Here is a 20,430-nt window from a genome sequence, read left to right on the forward strand (position 1 = left end):
TGGTTTTTTATGATGTAATGGCATAGTACTATGCATTAGTGCAAGTTTTTTTTCCATGTACCACATGGTTAAAAAAATCCGTCCAGAGGCTACTTTCAGGGAGGGAGGGGGGTAAATCTCCCGTGGTAGGCTCCCAGACTATAAGTATTAAAAAAATTTATTTATCAATCAGAATACATTATAAATAGCCAGAGGTATCAAGTGAAACGAGGAAATCGACAGCTGACAACCAAATATATTGGTTATTTTTGGGCTAGAGAGGTTACTACGCCTTGATATAGCGTAAATCCCCAAAACAACAGGTTACATGAAGTTATGACACAACAACGTCCTGCAGTATAACTTTGTGACTACTAGTCTGTTAGTAGTCCTTGGTTTAAGTAAATATATATGGCTGGCTTATTGAAAAAAAAAAAAAAGATTCAAATGTTTCATTAATTTTTATAAGTTGACTCTTGAGGGATTTAAAATACTAATTATGAACTCAAAAAAGTCTAATACAGGATTTGGATTATTTTGGATTTGGATATTAATTTATATCAATCATGGGCCTTTGTTTAGTCACTTCATATTCTGTCATTGATAATTAATTTCATAAAATTATCAATTCAATTTATATTTTTAATAATGAATAACTATTCTCTAAATAGTAATCGACAGTTTGCTTCAAGAAAAATACAAAAGACTAGCTGCCTTATATATAGTACAAAAATGTATTTCCTTTTTGAAAGTCTAGATTGAGAGGCATTAAAAAAGCTATTTGTTATATAAAGATATGAAAAGAACATAAACGGCGCTTCTAATATTTTTACGTTTCTTACTGTATTTTATATTTGACGAGCAAAGGGTCAACCGGCGTTTATCAGGGCGAGGAGGGAGGGGGAAATAGAATTGACAATGGTCAATTCTATTTCTTCTTAATGTTTTAATGTTCTTAACGTCTATCGTGTGGGTGAGCATTAGAGTATCCTTAAAGCATTATATCATATGAAGTGTAGTATTATGAACTAAAGAAAAAAAATAGTATTTAAAAGTACAAAAAAACATAGATATATGACTAAATGAGAAGTCAATTTTAAATTTTTTGTGAAAAAATTGCCAAATTGCGAAGAAAATGACAAAAAACTGTTGTGCACTAATTTTGAAAATATTGAAAAAAATTATGTTCCAGAATTTTATAATGCAACATGAGTTTTAAGTTCAAAATGCATCGTTTTGTGGCTTCTTTTTTTAAATTGAAAAAAGATGTATGATGAATAAAAGAGAAAAAAATTGAAAAATTATTCAGGAAATGACAGATATTTTAATTAAACATCAACTTTTATGAGTCACATTTATATACAAACGAATCTCCAGACAAATTTCTACAATCTGTAACTTTCCCCATTTCTTCTTTTTCCCACTAATTTTTTCATATTGTATAAATTAAAAAAGTGTTATTAATCTTATAATGGTTGTCTGAGACAATACTCACTTTTTGGTTTATAACTCAGCACCCTATATAGGCCTTTGATCTCTTATGTTAAACTAAATTAAGCAGCAATGAATTTATAAAATATATTAATGCTTTTTTATATGAACAAATCTTATAAATTATGATTGATTATAGTAGACATTTATTCTTCACTTTTTGATTCCTCGTAATGCGTTACAAAAAGCACAAGTTTATTAGTTTTACACATGGATAACGTTTAAAATTATTTGAAAAAAAATGAGTGAATATTTGAAGATTCGTGTATCCAAATATTTAATCAATGGAATTAAGCATTAAAGCCATCAATATAATTATTAATTATTTAGAACTTCAATAATAGGAGGACTATTACAAATAATTTAATTATAATTTATTTATTTGGTAGCACGCTATGTACATATTTATGAATATTTGGTCTTGTTTATTTTATTATATAGATGAAATATAATGCAAGATACCTGCATAATATGTAAATAAAACAGTTTCAGAATTGAAGTCACAATTGAATCTTTATTAAAGGATATTATTTTCTCATTGTACATATAGGCAAATTAACACTAATGTAGATAAATAAAAAAATTAAATGTTCAAGCTTTGTAAAAGTTTTTGTTCAAAATGGAAGGCTCTTATTGAATGATAAAACTAAATCAGGCTAATACTTATATAATAATTAATATAGTCTAATGTACAACACATATCAATATGATTGTAAGTCGTAAGCATTTTCGGCATGTAAAAAAAATGGAAAACTAAAATGGTAATTCAGACAACTTGAGGTGAGAAGAGCTGTTTAGCTATCATAACATTTGAATAAATTAGTTGAGAGTAACTTAGAGATGAAAGAAATAGATATAGTCTCCATATCAAGCCGGATCAATGGTGGGAAATAACTCCGTTTTCGGTTCTGAATTATACACTGAATTCAACATGTATTTATTACAATTATAACTCCATATCCAATCCTCTGTGTTCCTCTTCACTTTTGTTGAGCACATACACTTGTGGTTCAAGGGTCCCTGGGGTAGAGGATGGAGGGGATGTAGGACCCCCCCCCCTCCTAAAAAAATGAAGAAATGTTTGTCTGGATCAACCAAACATTATCATTTTGCAGGAAAAATTTTAAATGGGAAAATGGGGTGGGTCAGACTTGTAAAAAAAAAGTCATATGGTCAAATTCAGGGGCCACCCAAAATAATATCCAGAGGATGCCCTGTGGTTATCCTCTATACTGATTTTTTCCCCTCAAGAATGAACTAATAATGATTAACAGCTTTGGAAAATTTAAAAAAGAAACAAAAAAAAAAAAAAAACAATGTTCATGTTAGCTTCAAAAACTCACTCGCAAAAAACTGCTTAGAATCCATATCCCTATTAATGTGATTATATACTTTCTCTTACACCTGTTAACACCTTTGATCTAAATAAATTTTGTGAAGGAGGAATGTAGCCTTTAGAGAGGAAAGAGGTAGGTAAAGCTCCACTCTATTTTATGTTGAAAAGGGTTTCAAAAGATTAAGAAACAAGCATGAAGAAGAGATGTCAGAATTGTTAAAGACGGCACATACGTTTACTGTATAGACAAAGTGATGACGAATCAAAGAGAACTTCATCCATTAAGTAATTCATGCGGCGTAATTATGTGGATATACATTACATATGTACAATAGAGAAAGAAAAGCATAAAGGAAAAAAAAGGTGTGTACAAGACTGAGCCATTGACTTCACCTGATAAAAAGGGTATGTTAGTTCAAGAGATGCCATATGGATGATGATATCTGTTATCCCATTTTTTGGTACTACATATTTAGTTATTTCAATTCAAATACAATAATACAGCAGGTGTTGTATACCAGTCATTTTTTTAAAATATAGAATTGGTGGTTGAGGACTATGAAGTCGGAACCATGGACGTACCCGAACTCTGAATAAGGAACGTTATATCCTATTTTAAGACCGACAATACATATACAATATCGTGTGATTAAAAAAAGTTTTTAATCACTCAAACTTGAAAGTGTTATTGCTCAACAACCGTTCCAAACAGCCATAACATTCATTTATTTCTTAGGCCCTCTATCATTTACTGACTGTACTTCTCAATAATAAAAATAGAAAAGAATGTGTGGATAAAGGGTCAAGAGGGTAGGGGGTAATTTTTTGGGGGGTAGGGGGCATTGTATGTGAGTCTCCGTTTGTGTGTGTGGATTTTATTTATTTTTTTGCCGTTTGAAAATGTGACTGACGCCAGTGACGTTGTATTAGGCCCCTGACGTCTATTCTGGTACGTCTATGGTCAGAACCATATGAACTTAGAGATATTGGTGTTGGAGATATAGGGGAATGCACTTTGAGTCCAAAAATTTTATGGGAAACGTTCAGGATAAAAAATTCAATTTTGTATGAGTATAAATATTCGGGGGGAGGTTTTCACACTTTTAAAATTATCATCTCCTTTCCCTATCCTTCGAATCGTTTACGAATTAAACGAACATTTGGGCATTGGATCATACTCAATTACTCCTCAACTATATTTTGTAGTTCATGTATTTTCAGTGATAGACCTATTTTCCTCATTTCTGTATCAATAAGGAGTATTAATTTCGTATATCCCTCACTTTTTTAAAATAAGTAAATCATTTTTCATTAATGGTCACATCAAATCATACAATACGACGTTCTAAAGTTATGAGTGTATACTACAAACACTTTTTTTGACAGTATTGCGCTTGGTTGGTTCAGTCGTGAATTATCGTGTGTCAAGAAGTGAGGTCTCAAAGGAAGAAACTCACTGTTGGTTACATTTTACTACCTCAAAGGGAAAACATGTCAAAAGCGACCAAGAAAATTTACGATATATACAGGGCCAATACTCTTTGGTTCGTGCTGCACAACAATGGTTCGAGAAATTTGGTTCTGGTGTGGTGGAAGTGAAAGAGCTAGTCTCACTCCTCCTACACATGATTCCTGGTTACGTAATTCTTCATAATAAAATATTCAGCTATTTATAGAAATTATATTTTATACTTTAGGTATATCAATGTAGAATAATTATTGTATTATTAAATGTCAAGAAGTTAGAACACTACAAAGGTATTTTCTTAATTTTTTAACACCATCAATTATAAATATGTATTTTCAGGAGAATTTGCTAGATTCTGTATATTCAAAATTTGAGTTCCAATATTATATTTTTTGCAAAAAATTTAATTTAATTTAATTGTCAAAAAGTATTAAATCTGTTGAAAAAAAAATCCCTAATTTTTGTGTAAAATTGTTTCATCCTGAGCAAAAGGGTTTCTAGTAAGAAGTAGAAATTCCTTATTGTTTGGGGCGGGCTACACCATCTACAGACGCCCCTGATTTTACCATGGACTTCGAAAACCGTCCAAGTCCTGATTTAGGATGTACATACTTTATGTCCATGTTGTCTATTAATTGGCGTGGCTTTGAGTTGTGAGGTTATTTCTGGGATTTGTGGTTAGAGTGATAAATTTAATCATGTTAAAAACATTGTTGGTTGAAGTTTAGTTTAGTGGATCATAAATTTCATTCTTTGTATGAAGAGAAAGATCAGTATTACATAATAATAATAACAATCCTCACTGAAAATAAGTATGGAAGAAGTAAATGAAAGCCTAAGGGTCATAGAAAAGTATACATACATTGTAGTCTAATTACATAATGAGTAAAATAGGTAGGTCTGCAGGAAGGTTGGTTGCTACGACAGGTTTTTTCCAATCAAAATTATGATAGCAACTAGGTAATTGTACACTCAGTTTGTTTTCTAAATATTATGTTGAGTCCTCAATTGTGAGTATCTTGACAAATCATTTACTCCGAAAGATCTCCCTTTGTTATAATAATAATACGGAATAAGTAATCATTGGACGTGACCGGTAAGTGTATTCCCTGTCAAATTCATCCCCAGACATTCCATTCCCACTTTGAAGAAGAATGTTTAGCGACGTCATACAGTTTATGTTGCTAAACTACGTAGTATTTTTCGTGTAGGGCTGTTGAGCGTAGCCTGAGGAGTCAGCACTGGAGATGAATAGTGAGAGATGGTCGATGGGAGACGGATATGAATGATTGATAGTGTTTATGGATTATAAATGACGTCATGATAAATCTTAAGAGTAAGTAGGAATGGAATTCCGATCCGTGGATAATATTCATACCTTAGAATATATAAGTAACCCTCGGTATCAATCATCATCTTCTTCTATTTCCCAAGGTATAAACACATAAATCATTCATATCCGTCTCCGTTCCATCAATAGTCACTTCTCACTCAACTCCAGTGCGCCCGCCCTCTACAGACTTACAAGAAAGGACTAAGTAGTTTAGAAACATACACCGTATGACGTCAATAAATACCCCTCTTCAAAAGTGGGAATGAGATGTTCGGGATTAATGTTAGAGGGAATGGAATTTACTGAAATGATTTTACTAGGAATGAAACGACAGGGCATGAATTTACTAGGAATGAAATCACCTAGCACCCTTATGGAAATTTGATTACAGACACATTGTGGTACAAGGAATAATTTTCGTATAGGTAACATGTGCCTAGACAGTGTCCCGTTTATCCATTCTATCTACTTCAATCCCATGGTCAAAAGGAAATTAATTTCTAAATATACCACACACGATTATATACATTCCATGTATATTTGACAAGTGAATAAAGAATGTATTTCATGCGACAGAAAATTGAGTAGACATATAGACCACATGTTTGATGATACATACTATTAAGTTGTTTCCAACAGTTTTGAAAGTTTGGAAGTTAAAGTGTATTATCAAAAAAATGTCGTTTCATTCCTTTTAACAATCTATTTTTTCTTTGCTTTATTTATGTATAGTAATCCATGATGCTTGACACAGACGGACCTGCTGTTCGTTGTCACTTGTCGTTGAGATTGTAATTTGAATTAATTTCGTAATTAATGGTCTCATCATCATCTGTATGTAACAAAGGTACATACAAGCTACAAAAAGCTATTACGTTTAAAGGATCACAACACAAGTCACAAAGCATCGTCTTGAATACATACTAATTCATAGTCTTATATGTATACTACGAATTAACTAATAGTTATGAATCATATACATAATCATTACATATTGTTATAAAGATATTTAATCATAAAGTCATGTTCTATTCAATCCTTGAACTATGATGTTTTATTAATTAATATGCCTACTCACTTCTCCATGTCAAGGTTCAGATCTACATATACAGATCTCTCACGAAATTTTAATTTATAAATCAAAGAGTGAACAACATTTACATTATATTCATTAAAAGTTCTTAATGGAGTGTGGCGTAAGAGATTGCTAGGATGAGGTGCAAGGGCATCGAACTATCAAATAACTTTTTAAAAAATCTGAAACCTTATGGTTAGTGATGTGGTTTTCTAGATTATGGTCTTGTTGCCATACTCAAGCGAATGTGAATAGCTTAAAAATTTGTTTAATTTAAATTTAGAGACTATATTTTCCTTGCTTTTGTCCCCGTTTCAAGAGCCAAGGGGGGTTTTCTACTTGTTAATTACTTAAGAAAGAAAACACGTGTATTTTTGTTCAAAATTGGCTCTTTTGAAAATTATTATTTTACTTAATTTTTTTATAAATATTATTATTTATTTTATGGAATGTAGCCCCCAGAACCCTTTCCAAGCAATTGTTTAGCTTGAACTGTATTTTTTCCCATCAAGAGGCAGTATATGTAAAAATAAATTACGAAATTGTTTTTAATCCAATGTTTTGGAAATAAAAAAAGTAGAGTCGCACTTAGCTTTTTGAATAATACTAGCACTTATTGAAAATGGGGTGAATTGAAAAATAGCTCCATCTACGCGTGAATCCTGGTACTTTTCAGCACATGGGTTAAGGTGGTTTTGACTCAACATAGCCCCTGGTTAATTTTGTGTAGAGGCCGCCCAAATTTCCCTTCAAACTACAAATCTGCATATAATAAGTTAAGTGTTCTAACTGAAACTAAATAATATTTACATTGAATAAAGGAAGGCGACTCCTCTGCTCGGCAACCTTTTTCGAAGGTAAATTTTCCCAGGGCGAACAACCCCACAGTAGACTTTCCAAAGGTAAATTTTGTAAAGGGGAGCTTTTTAAGATCCCTTTACAAAACGTATTCACCTAAAATAACAATACCTACACCGACCACATGTGTTTAGAACACTTATTTTAACGTTGAGTTTGTGTTCAATTTGTTTCTTTTGAGTTTACGAGAATTTTTTATCATAAATTATTTTATAACAATACCAGGACAAACACGCTATCTTGTAGATAGCTAATCGAAAAGATGCTATTTATATTTAGCTTGTTTATGTTAAAATTCTAAAGAAAAACGATCCACTATAAACTATAATTATATACAAGGTAAATTTCTATTGTAAAAAATTCCTTGTTTACAAAAGATTTTCTGTCCATTTTATGGAAATATAATCAAACCTGGTCCCCCTTATGACACTCTTGAAAATCCAACATATTTGACCTTGTGAAAATACTGATTTTGGTCATTCTAGAGCAATTTCTTCAAATGTTTGACATTGTAATTCATTGTCATAAAACATTGTCATTGCTAACCTTCTTCAACCATAATGAAGATACATACTTAAATTAACTCACTCTTCATTCCCCTAATTCCTTTTTTAAATTCGTATTTAATACACGCTCTACCCTTTTCTGTTAGCACAATAATTCGCTTGATAGATTTTTAATTATTGTAATAACAGAAAAAGGGAGAACGTGTATTAAATATGAATTAAAAGAAGCAATCGATCTTGCTCTATTAAAAAAAAAAAAAATTGAAAAATCATTAAAAAATCAAACTTGCCCTCCAGAGCCCAGGAATCTGGTCTGATCAGAATTTATCATAGCCTTACGTACGTAACTCAAAATTCTGAACAAATTTTAAAGTCTGTATTTTCTCTGTTTTAGAAATAAATAAGTGCTTATCATTGTTTTTCAAAGCGGGACACATATCACACATACACAAATAAATTTTAATTATATAGGATTTATAAAACTATAAGTCTCAAGTAACAAATTCATATTGTCATTTTTTGTATCTTGACGAATATATTTCATAATTTTTTTTTCATGACATAGAAATGAAATAAAATAATAGTTCAATACTAGTAATAAATTCAAATCAGAATTGCAACTTTCATATTATTTTCTCGATGCCTATTTCGATTCCAGAAAAAAAAAACCAATTCTGCGATTCCCCATCACTAGTTTATTTCTTTGATCCTTTTTTATTGTTCTCTAAATGATCAAAGCTATAAAGCTACGAAACGACGATCCCCTGATCCATTTTGTCTAAATATAGTTGGCTACAATAATAGATATATTTTTTCCAACGGAAGTACTAAGGATATCAGCAATTTTTATATAAGTTACAACGAACATTCATGAATTTACCCTTTTAATTGAGTTCCCATGGATAATTCTGCAAAAGAAAGTTAAATTGCATACATGACGAGGAATTAAAGATGTTAACGAGCAAGAGTCTGAACAGATTTTTTTCCCAAATATTTCCATACACTATGCATAGAATTGTATAAAATATGACCTTAACGCGTTCAGATTTTAATTTAGTTGACACTATGAGTTGTGTTTTTATTCTTATATATTTAAGCTCTTATCATTATTCTTTAATTTTTTTTTATTTGTCAAGAGTGCTATTAAAAATTATTATTTGTCTAGGTGTGCCTCTCCACCTGAGAAGGAGTCCATGATACTAATCAAGATGGACACGCAGCTTTGGACTCCGGCTGGACTAATTAAACTCGTATGCTTTGCCGTGTAGAGCATTTCCTTGAACTTCAAAAAAATACTGTCTACTTTGAAACACTCATCATATGTAGGAAACGTGACGACCAGCCAATCCAGATTTCCACTCCGAAGTTGCGTCTTACTATGTCCTCCACAACTCTCAACATGACTACAACCATGAAGCAAAAGTCAAAAATATAACATGATATATCTGTCTCCTTCTTACAGAATGAACACTTTCCATCCTCTGGACTCGATCTCAATTGATTTGTAAAAAGTGAGGAATTTGCCAATCTCTACCTAAGCAACTTCTGATGAGAGTTGCTGAAGGTTTTTTGTTTTTTTTCAAAAGTATTAATGGTTATACTTTTTTCATGTCTCATTCTAGGTCCAGTCTCTTCATTATTCTTGGTGAGAGAACATCTAAATATTATGTAATGACTAGTGCGTATATTCATAGAAGACAAAGAGTATTTATTAATGGATCTTTGCTCGGGATTTACAAGTCCTTGTTGGACATTATACAACCGAGGATCAAAAACAGATTTATTCCTTTCTATATCCTTGCTAGATTGCTTTTTTACAAGAAAATTCAATATATGAAATTTAATGTAATTTTTAATTTTTTTTTTCCAAAAAATTAATATTTTTTATTGAATTTTTGAAATTTTTTTCAAAAAAATTTTATAATTGAAATTTAATTTTTAATTTTTTTTTAATAAAATACTTATTTTCCATTTTTTTTTTCAAAAAATTCCAAAAACCAAGCCCCCTCCCTCCCCCCCAAAAAAGTATATAATCCTTCGGACGCTCCTGATTCCCTTCTTCTCACAGCTATTAGCTGCTGATATAATGAAATGTCACGACAGCTAAGCTGCTCTTCCCTCAAATATCCTTTAAATGGTGTAGATTTACCATTTTATTTTTATATTTTTACATACTAGCAGGTTATATTTTATACATCTATTATTTACGTAAGTCTAATATGTATAGGATTCAATTTTTGAAAGTCTACAATTTGTGCAGGATTCAAGTAAATTAACATATGAATATGAAGACGGAATATAAATAATTGGAGGTGTGTAACAAAGAGGAATGATCCGGACGAGGTCATATGAACTTATACCGACATATATGTAACATATATTATGAGAACTATTAGAGTACCAAAACGACGTCACTTTTTACAAAAGAGTATAATTACATTTTATATACAATGTATATTACGTTACATAATATGTATCATAACTAATCGGAGGGATTTTAATTCACAAAAAGATAATCTCCAAAACAAATGTATAGAGATGATCAAGATTGGAATCGTTTTTTTGTAAAGAAACAATAGATAGAAATCAATCAGCCTACTTTGAAATAAATGGAAATCTCAGAGCTGTATTCGAATCCAATTCAAATCCAAGCCTCATGCGCCAACTCCAAGCCAAATCCTACTCCAAACACAAGTACTCTAGATATGAGTCAGGCCTAAAGATAGGACGGATCCATATTTTTCGGATCCGGGCTGTTTCGGATCTTTAGTTTTTTTAGAATTTTGGGTGCATGAACTTTTGGATGAAGATCCGAAACCAAAATTACAGGGCGAATTGTCTCAAATTTTATAAGTATTTTATCCAAAGTTCAGACCTTTTTAAAATAGGTTCCAGATTAAGGTTTCATTTTTACTAATTATTGATGCCAAGTCAATAAATAATCTAAAATTATTACGATTAAAAAAAAAATGTTAGTTATTATTATTATGTCAAAGGACACGTCCTTACTTTATTGTATCTTGCATCCTCTCCTCCGGAAAGAAATAGAAAAAGGCCCAAAATCAGTTGGTAGTTGGCCAATTGTTCAAATATGAAATTATTATTTAATAATAGTTGATAACTACTGCCAGATTAATAAAAACAAATTTGTATACAACCAATCAATTTTAAGAACACTGACCAGAGGAAAAGAAAATAATCTCGATAGAAATACAGTTGTTTTTTTTTTTTTTTTTTCAGGCTTGTAAGCGTTCCACTCTTTTACTTTTCAATTTAATGTTCCCTTCAATTTATTGTGTTAACATTTAGTGTTCAACTGTTCTTAACGTTCTGTTCGGAGCTCAATTCAGCATTCAATTCATGAATTAGAACAAATAAATTGGGTTTACATACTCAAGAGCGTCCGCAGGATTATATATATATATATATTTTTTTTTTGTTGTCGTTATTTTTTTATTTGGAGGGATGGCTTGATTTTTGGAATTTAAAAAGAATTCAAAAAATTTAAATTTGAAAAATTAAATTTTTCTGAAAAAAAATTATAAAAGTATAATTTTTTGAGAAAAATTTCAAATTTGATGTTTCTGGAAAAAAAATTCGACAATTGATTTTCAAATATTAACTTTTTTTGGAAAAACTTTTCCAAAGTCCACAGCGTTTCACAATTTTTTTGAAAAAAATTAAATTATATTTCAATGACCGAACAGAAGCATCCAGTATTGGTGAAGAGACAACCAAACAAAGCCATACAACACACATCTATTGTCAGAAGCACCGGAAGCTCGGATGGAAATTTATTATGCATTCTACAGTTTGGACCTGGCACCAAGTGACTACCACCTATTCTGCTCTATGACCACCCGCGCATGACGGTAGAAACTTGTCCTCAATAAAGGCTTGTAAGATTGGGTTTCCAAGTTTTTTGGCAATAGGGATAAGGGCTTCTACGAGAAAGGCATTATGAAGTTGAATTCTTGTTGGCAACAAGTTATGGAACAGAACAGGGCATACTTGGCTTAAATTTGATGATTGTAACACTTCTTACAAAGAATTGAAATAAAGAGAAAAATATGGTATTATTTTTTCTCGACCTATTATTCACACGATGAGGGATCAACAAGAAATTATATTCCTGTCAGGACAGCTGCCACAGAGAATAGGGCCAACATCATTTGGCACTTATTCAGAGATAATAAGAAACTTCTTCTATTTCAACATCTCAATATTCCTAACACTAGTTAGGACAAAAGAAACAGAAACATTGATAGTTTATAACAAAATATGATGTATATTTTGATGGTTGCAAGGTAACACCGTGTTGAATGAGCAAAATATAACATGTCTATTAATTATCTAATTTGTCCTGCTCCACTTAAGGCTGGTTTAGAAGGAGGTATAGGGAGGACTTACCCCAGGCCTGCTCTTTACTATGGGGACCATCATGGATATAACTTAATTTATTTAAGTTTATAAAGAATGGCAATAAAAATGAAAAAATTAAACTAAGAAAAAATGTATATAATATATTAATTTGTTTTATAAAATAAAATGAAAACAAACTATTAAAAACGTTATACATGATTGAACTTTTAAAAAAAAAGTTAAAATATAGTATTCGTTGGTAAAAATATCATTAAGTGAAATATGACTATGTATAAAGGCCACTGAATAATATCTTTTTCAGAAAAAGGTAATTTAAAAGAAAATTAAAGAGTCCCACACTTTTATCTTTGCCCAGGCTCAGCCCACGCTAAAATCAGCCTTACCTCCAACCTTTAATTGAAAATTACTATTTCATAGTTTTGTATAATTCTTAGAGTATGACTTAGGGTTTTCTCTACCAAAATTTTTATATATGATATTTTATAATATCATCAAAGTTCTTTTTTTTAAATTACTACGCTGCTGCAAACTTCTTGAACGTTGTATAGGTGTAAGTAACAACATTATAGGTACACTTAATAACATATTAAATATTGAAATAATTTATTCACAAAGGAAAAATAATAAGGGCCAGAAATCGGCAATATGTCCGTTCAGCAAAGTGGGCATTCGACAAAGTTTCCCTTCGACGTAGGTTTCTGCAAAGTGTATGTACACGGTTATAGAGTTAAGGGGCGTCCGCAGGATTATATTTGAGGAGGGAGGTAAATTTGGTGTTTGGAATTTAAAAAAAAAAAAAAAAATGAAATTTTTCGCAAAAAAAGAAATCAAAAATTTATAACTATTGACAGAAAGTTTCTCTTTTTGGACAAAAAAGTATTTCAAAAATTCAAAGGTACTCGCAAAAAATTAAATTATTTGGAGAAAAGTTTGAAAAATTAAATTATTTAGAGAAAAATTTGAGAAATGATACTTTTTGGAATTAAAATTTCACGTATTAAATTTTTTACTCTGCCGGAATGAAGAAAAAGAATCACAGAAAAAGCTAAAAAATCCTTAATTTGGGGCGTGGGCTAGAGCCTCTCCATCCCACCTCCTGGGGACATCCCTCATATGTATTTAATAAACACGTCCTCAGTTCATGTCTCATCTCCCTTTGCAACATTCGGGAGCAAATATTTAAGTATGTAGAATAACACAATTGAGGAACGTCCCCTCCCATCCCCATTAAATACAGTTACACTAAATTAAAGAATATTTTACTTTTAAATTATGTAGGTTCAAAAGTATTTCAATCTTATGACATGATTCCATTATTATTGATTGTAAATAAATAATTAATTATATCTAAATTGCTATCCTTACTTGATGACTAACATAAGTAAACAAAAACATAATTTATTTATTAAAGAATCTTTCAAATTTCATATTCAATTTTAGTAGTTTTTGATGAACTAATCACGAATCGGTATAAAGTGCACCCTGATGTATATCATAAAATGATTTTGATATAAAAAATAACTATTTAGTAGCATTAATTAAATATTGCTGGTGGGTGCACGTAGTATCGAATATGCAGCACTGTTCCTGTTTTTTTTATTGCTCTCTTATGTAAATTCATGCATTTTCAGTATATGTTGAGATTTGAATAAAATATCAGCGCTGGTATGTAAGAATATATTAACTTTCCCAGGTGTTTTGTATTCAGCATTCAGGGAAAACTCGTTTATTTGTTGTGTTAGTGAGCGTTCGAGAGACTAAAGTACTACAGTCATTAATCATCCCCTCATATTATTTTTTTTTATCCAGCTCCAAATTATTATTATATTATTCTTGAGGAAGAATAGATATGAATTGATGTAAATATTGAGTAGTTATGTGTGATTAGAGGTTAATAGAAATACAAAGAAATACCATCATGTAATCGGACATGCTAGAATTTTCAATTTGATGTACCGTACCGACTGCTGCGCAAGACAGACAGATTTTGACGTCATAGAGTATAATAAAGGTACTACAACAGTAACACTCAAGGAAGGCGATATATATTTACTCTTGGTAACAGTTATACTCATTGAACTCACTCTTACAATCCGTGGTGGTAGTCAAGCATCAGTCTGAAAAGCGTTATGGTATAACCTTGTTTTTCTATTAACCTTGGTGTGAGTTTGCTTACGAAAAACGGAGATTAACAATTAGGATTTCTTGGGAGTTATTTTCTATATTATTAAATAAAATTTGTCTTTTACCCTACCCCTCATTAATCCGGGCAATGACGGTTACTACCCCAAGTAATCCATAATTTAAAGGATTTTTATCTTTGAATTAATTTTTATCAATGATATTAGAGAAAAGTTGAAAAAAACGATGAATATGCACATTGTAATTATTCATTGCATTTGTGTTGTAAATAAATTTGTTGCTATAGTTATTTAGACATTAGAGAAAAGTGGCCCTGTTAAATGCACCCGAGCTGCAACTATTAGAGATCTCCCCTATATATACTAATATATACCTACATACGTATATTGAAAGAAAATTAAAAAGACATTTGGTTAATAATGACCAAGAGGTTTTAGTATTAATAATTGAATTTTTTAAATGTTTTATTTGCTTTACAAAGTATTAATTATCAAGCATGGAATAAGATTTAAATTGAATAATATTTAAGGCGTCATTCTCAATTTGGTAATCATAAACAGGATGCAATCAAAGCTGAGGCAGGAGATTTTCTAATAAAATAATTGTTATATTTTTGGCAGGATATATTTTCTTTTGTATAATTACCACCTACTATAATCGGCCTTATTCTTACATTTCATGATTTGTAGTTGTAGATTAGGGGTCTCCAAACTACGATCCGAGGACCAAATTTTGCTCAATGTGTAATTTTCGTGTTGGAATTTCCTACATTATTTGGTTTATAATTGACTGCCTTATTAAAGTAGTATAACTGACTATAGTTTGTTCTTTTGAGACGTTATTCACTTCTTGATTTATAACTCAATCCCCTATCTAGTCTTTTTATGCTCCAAAAAACAACTTTTGTGTTTTGTGTGCCTGACTAGCTTCAAAAGAGGCACCCATTCAAAGTTTCAGCTTCCTATGCCCAACGGTGGGGGGAAATATAAAAGAACACACACAAAATGTATTATATGTAACATACTAACAAAGGTGTACCAGGCGTTGCTCAGACCAAGGAGGGAAGGGAAATTACATTTACAAAAATAAACTTTTGAATCTTCTTCCTCCTCCGCCTGCTGCTGTTTCAGGTAGCAACATTTTTGTATAACACTACTATTAAAAATTAGAAATGAAAGGAAGATTGCATTAACCAGTTGATTCGTCTGCCATTGCTGGGAATGTTATGAAAGGTGTTAGAACACAAGAGACTAATTCATTTGGACGTAAAGTAATTTTATTTGGTGGTCGTAAATACTTTCAGTTGTACATAGAGGCACAAGAGAAGTTGTAGTTGGTGGATCTATTAAACGATCTTCAAGCTATGAATAGGTTAGTTTATTGATATTGGATTGATCAAGGTTTAATTTACATAACAGTTGTAACTAACTACTGATGGTTTTGAAGGAAAATGTGGTCCCATAGATAACCAGGACCATGAAGAAGTTCAATAAGACCACCTACGTATTTCAGCAGGACAGGGCCCCGCCCCATATTGCTAATATTGTACAAGAGTGGATGGGTAGCAACATGAACTTCTGGTCCACGAACCTTAGGCCCCCTCAGAGCCCAGATCCGAATTCAATGAATTACTCCATTTGGTGGCAAATTGAGAAAAGGCCCACAAAGTCCGCCATCCAAATATTGATGCCCTGAAGGCCTCCATCAACCAGCAGTGGATGATCATGAAAAAGGACTACGTTGACAATGTTTGCAAGGGGTTCCGGAGGCGGTTGGAGCCTGTCATTGAGGCTGATTGAGGCCAGATTCATCATTAATGTGCAGTCTTATAGTAAAAAATATTATAAAATAAAATGTACTATGTACAACATCATCCTGATCAATTACAGTTATTATGTCTCAGTACTTTTTGTACATCCTATAAAATGATAATATTTGCTTAAGCTTTACACCCCTCAAAACAATTATATGTGAAATTTTATTAAATACGGCAATGTTACGTGTAATGCGGAAAATCAGGTATTCTGTAAAATGTGCAAATTTACAAAATGCCCGTTAGAGCGGGAAATGTGAAAAATGCTCGGGCAATCTATAAACATTACAATAGAATAGTTAATGGTCATTTTAACTTCATTTACATTGTCAGGTGAAATGACTGTGGGTAATTTGATTATTAAAAAATCAAATTCATTACCAAGCAATCGGATCATGATGGATATGATTATGATACCATTTTTTTGCAAGCAATTTATAGTCTAGTTTATTTTCATTGAAATTTATAGAGTATTCAAAGAATAAAACTATTTCATTATAAAAAATTGTCACGAGAGACTCAAATCTATTTTGCAAAATATACCTCGGCCAACAGGTGTTGACGGTGGACAGCTGGTCCCTAAAGGGGATCAAAACCTATTGTACCATTATCCTGAGTATCAAAGACTAATTCTAATATCATTTTGGACACCCCGGTCCACGGGTTGTGAAAGTGAACCACTCGTCCAAAAGGTGGATCATTACCCACTGCCACCGCTTCCCTGAGTATCAAGGACACCTTCTGATATCCTATAATTCACCCCACCCACAGGTTGTACAAAAGAATCGAAGATTCAAGATGGGACCAAATGACCACCTACACAACTTTTTTGCCGAGGTATATTTGCAAAATTAAATTGAGTTTCTAGTGACAATATCTTCTCATACTATAGTTTGATTCTCCGAATAAAATATAAATTTCAATGAAAGTGCACAAGATCAGGGATGTTTAACCTTTTAATATAATGAGCTGCATTGCCAATTGAAATATGTTAATGGGCCGCAGAACCAATGACGTTAAATTTCTTGAAAAATGGCTACATAAAACAAAACTATTAAATACAAATTTATTTCAATTTTAGATTTGACATAAAACAGACCAAATCTAATTTTTCAAGGCCAAAATGCTTAAAAAAGCTAATCTGGCTACCCTGTTAGAGTCTCAGAAAATACCAGATACCGTTAAATATTTTTCAATGTTTGTACTTATTATGACCGTTTTCATGATATTGCAACCATATTGCTAAAAAATACTACTTCAAGTGAGAATGAGTAGTGGGCCCACCTAAACATTAGGTGGGCCCCAATGCAGTCTGTAACCCACAAATTGGATATCCCTGCCCTAGATTATCAAATTGCTTCCAATGAAATTGTATCTTGATCAAATCCTTAATGATCAAATTGCTTGCTATGAATTATATGTATAGTAATCAAATTACCCACAATCCTTTCACCTGACAATGTATATGAAGTTAAAATGAACATTCACCACTCTATTGGAATTTTATAACTTACACAGGCATTCTGCACATTACTCGAGCATTTTGCAAAATACCCAATTTTCAACTTTGCCCGTAACATATTATTTACATCACATAATTCCCAGGCGCCAAGACCTTCCACTCACTACAATCTTCTTCTTTTTTTTCAGTAAGATATCTTGTTAGCCCTCCATCCCTTATGAAAATCTTTTTTTCTCTTGTCAAGCTTTCCAAGAAAAAGTGGTATTTATAAAAAAATCATTCTGTTAAAATTGTCAAAGATTTATAGAAATAGGCCGTAACACTATGTACATCTACAACGTTGATCTGATCCAGCGGTACACATGTTATTATTTTCAATTTTTCAAGAGTAAAAATTAAATTAGAGGTTTTGTGAGGACATTTATTTTACAAAGTCACCTGAAAAATGTACTTGGAACAATTTTTATTCTATATTTGAGCCCTCAGCTGTAATAATTACCTCAATACGAGGTCGAAATCCCTTAGAGGTCTTAGCTATGCTGTCAGACTCGAGCTTGGTCCTTCTTGATGGAATCCTCTAGAGACTGGACACTCCTGTAAGGAGTAGAACACAACCTCAACTCCAGACGCCCCTACATAGAGTAGTCCAAGGGGTTCGCGTCTGGAGAGGAGGGTGGTTGCATTTTGAGTTCCCAAAGTCCTGAGTCTTAGCGGTGCTATGACATGGAACTCCGTCTTGAGTGGAAACAAAGAGGTCTCCGAACTTTTCTCTGGCCCTAGGTAGATTTTCTTGTCCAGAAGTTCGATGTAAGCATCTGCATTGAGCAGCTCCTTCCTCTCCACAAAATGCGAGAGCAGACTTTGCTTGTTCTGACAACACGTACGGCTGCACCCCGGTTCTTTGGATATGACCATGGGGACTTGCTGCGTGAGAGAAGCTTCAAAATTTCACTCCTTTACACGTGCATTCTTTCTGTTTTTAATTGAGTTGAAAGTAGTCGGAATCTTGAGTCATAAAACCTATCGTTCACCAAAGTTTGAAGACAATCGACGAATAAATTTCCGATTTATTAGAATTTAAATTATGTGTAGATCAACCCTGTATTTGTAAAGATGGCCTGTCACTGTCGTTTTCTCAAAGAGTGTATTTTACTTATTTTCACTCTTTATTGTGGTTCTTCATGGTATGTACCACATAGTGGTTGTAGTAATGGAGTAAGATAAACGCCAGCGAAGAAAAATGAAGTAGACACACGATTTTACATACACACACAAAAAAAAAAAATATTATCGTAAATTAATGAACCAAATTAAAGTAGTAAGAACGTAGAAGTCATTGAGGAAGGTTATAATAGTTTCAACTACAAAGAGAGTGGTCAATCTCATCTTTGGAAAAATTTTATAACCTATTTATATATTGGAAGTGGAGAAACATTTAGTTTAATCCATCCCTCTGTTTCTTTAGTCATCAACTTTGCGTAAGTACATAATTTTTGTAGATCTCTATCATTACGTATTGTACGATTATTAGAGGAGTCATTCGTCCGAATCCTTATTTTAAGCAGTACATGTAATCCTCTAATTTACTCAGCGGAAGTTCAATCATTTAAGTAACAAATATTACATACACATAAATCATGGTATACAATATGACAAAATAAGTATGATAAATGTACAAAATATTATATTTGAATGGTTGAATGGTTCGTTCAACTCGTAAAAACTCTACTACGAACCATTCCTGTCTCAACTTTTCTTTTGATAAAGAAATCTTTGTGGAAAAATAAATGTTGTATTGCCTATATATTCCTCTCATTTTAGATCTCGGCAGCCGGTATTTTAGAATCATACATTCTAACATTTTTTAAAAAACAAACTATGAAACTGGAGCTCCTCATATTAGTCTCTACCATCACGGCTGGAGTTATCTCATTTGACTTGGGAAATGGCGGCATTTTCAACCAATCCCCAGAACAAAGATCCTACTGGGCACAACGCTTCGGATCGGGATTTTTCTCTGCTCTTTCACGACATCAAGTACAACAACGAAATCAACGTCACATCTCTAAAAATGCCTGGAAGTATCCTTTAGCATCTTCCTCCTCGGAACCAAGGCCACAACAGCCCCAGATTGCCTACGGGGAGGGTGATAATGAAGAAAAGGAACAAGAGAGGTATTTCCATTTGAGAGCTGATGAACAGGATTCCTCACCTAAAGTACTGAGGGTACAATTACCTGCTCATATCCTTACATTGCCTATTACAAAATACGAAACAAATACTACCTCTGAGGAGGAGGGTGAAGTTGAAAAGAACTATGATTTGAAGATTGTTCAGTATGTGTATTTGAATAAGAAAAGTAATGAGACTGAAGGTAGCTCATAAATGAATTTTTGTTGAATTAATTAATTGCCTAATACATTTATTATATTTATTGTTTGTTGCCTTTCTCCTTCTGAGTGATTGTTGAAGATTGATTCTCAATGAAGTTTATGTTGCTTGCTCCTTTTATCATGTAATTGCCGATTATTTTCCAAACAATTTTATAAAATGTAACATTAAAATAAAAACTTGTACCAAAATA

The 20,430-nt window shown here is 32.1% G+C and overlaps 2 long non-coding RNA genes across 2 annotated transcripts; both read left to right on the forward strand.

Moving 5' to 3' along the window:
* Window positions 1-5,510: 5,510 nt before the first annotated feature.
* On the forward strand, window positions 5,511-6,627 carry LOC139904996 (uncharacterized). The gene is made up of 2 exons (XR_011779382.1): window positions 5,511-5,610; window positions 5,709-6,627. It is a non-coding gene; the product is annotated as an uncharacterized lncRNA (long non-coding RNA).
* A 12,436-nt stretch (window positions 6,628-19,063) lies between these two features.
* Window positions 19,064-20,430, forward strand: LOC121114614 (uncharacterized). The gene is made up of 2 exons (XR_011779383.1): window positions 19,064-19,324; window positions 19,668-20,430. It is a non-coding gene; the product is annotated as an uncharacterized lncRNA (long non-coding RNA).

This window comes from Lepeophtheirus salmonis, chromosome 1 (assembly GCF_016086655.4).
Source record: "Lepeophtheirus salmonis chromosome 1, UVic_Lsal_1.4, whole genome shotgun sequence".
NCBI lineage: Eukaryota > Metazoa > Arthropoda > Copepoda > Siphonostomatoida > Caligidae > Lepeophtheirus > Lepeophtheirus salmonis.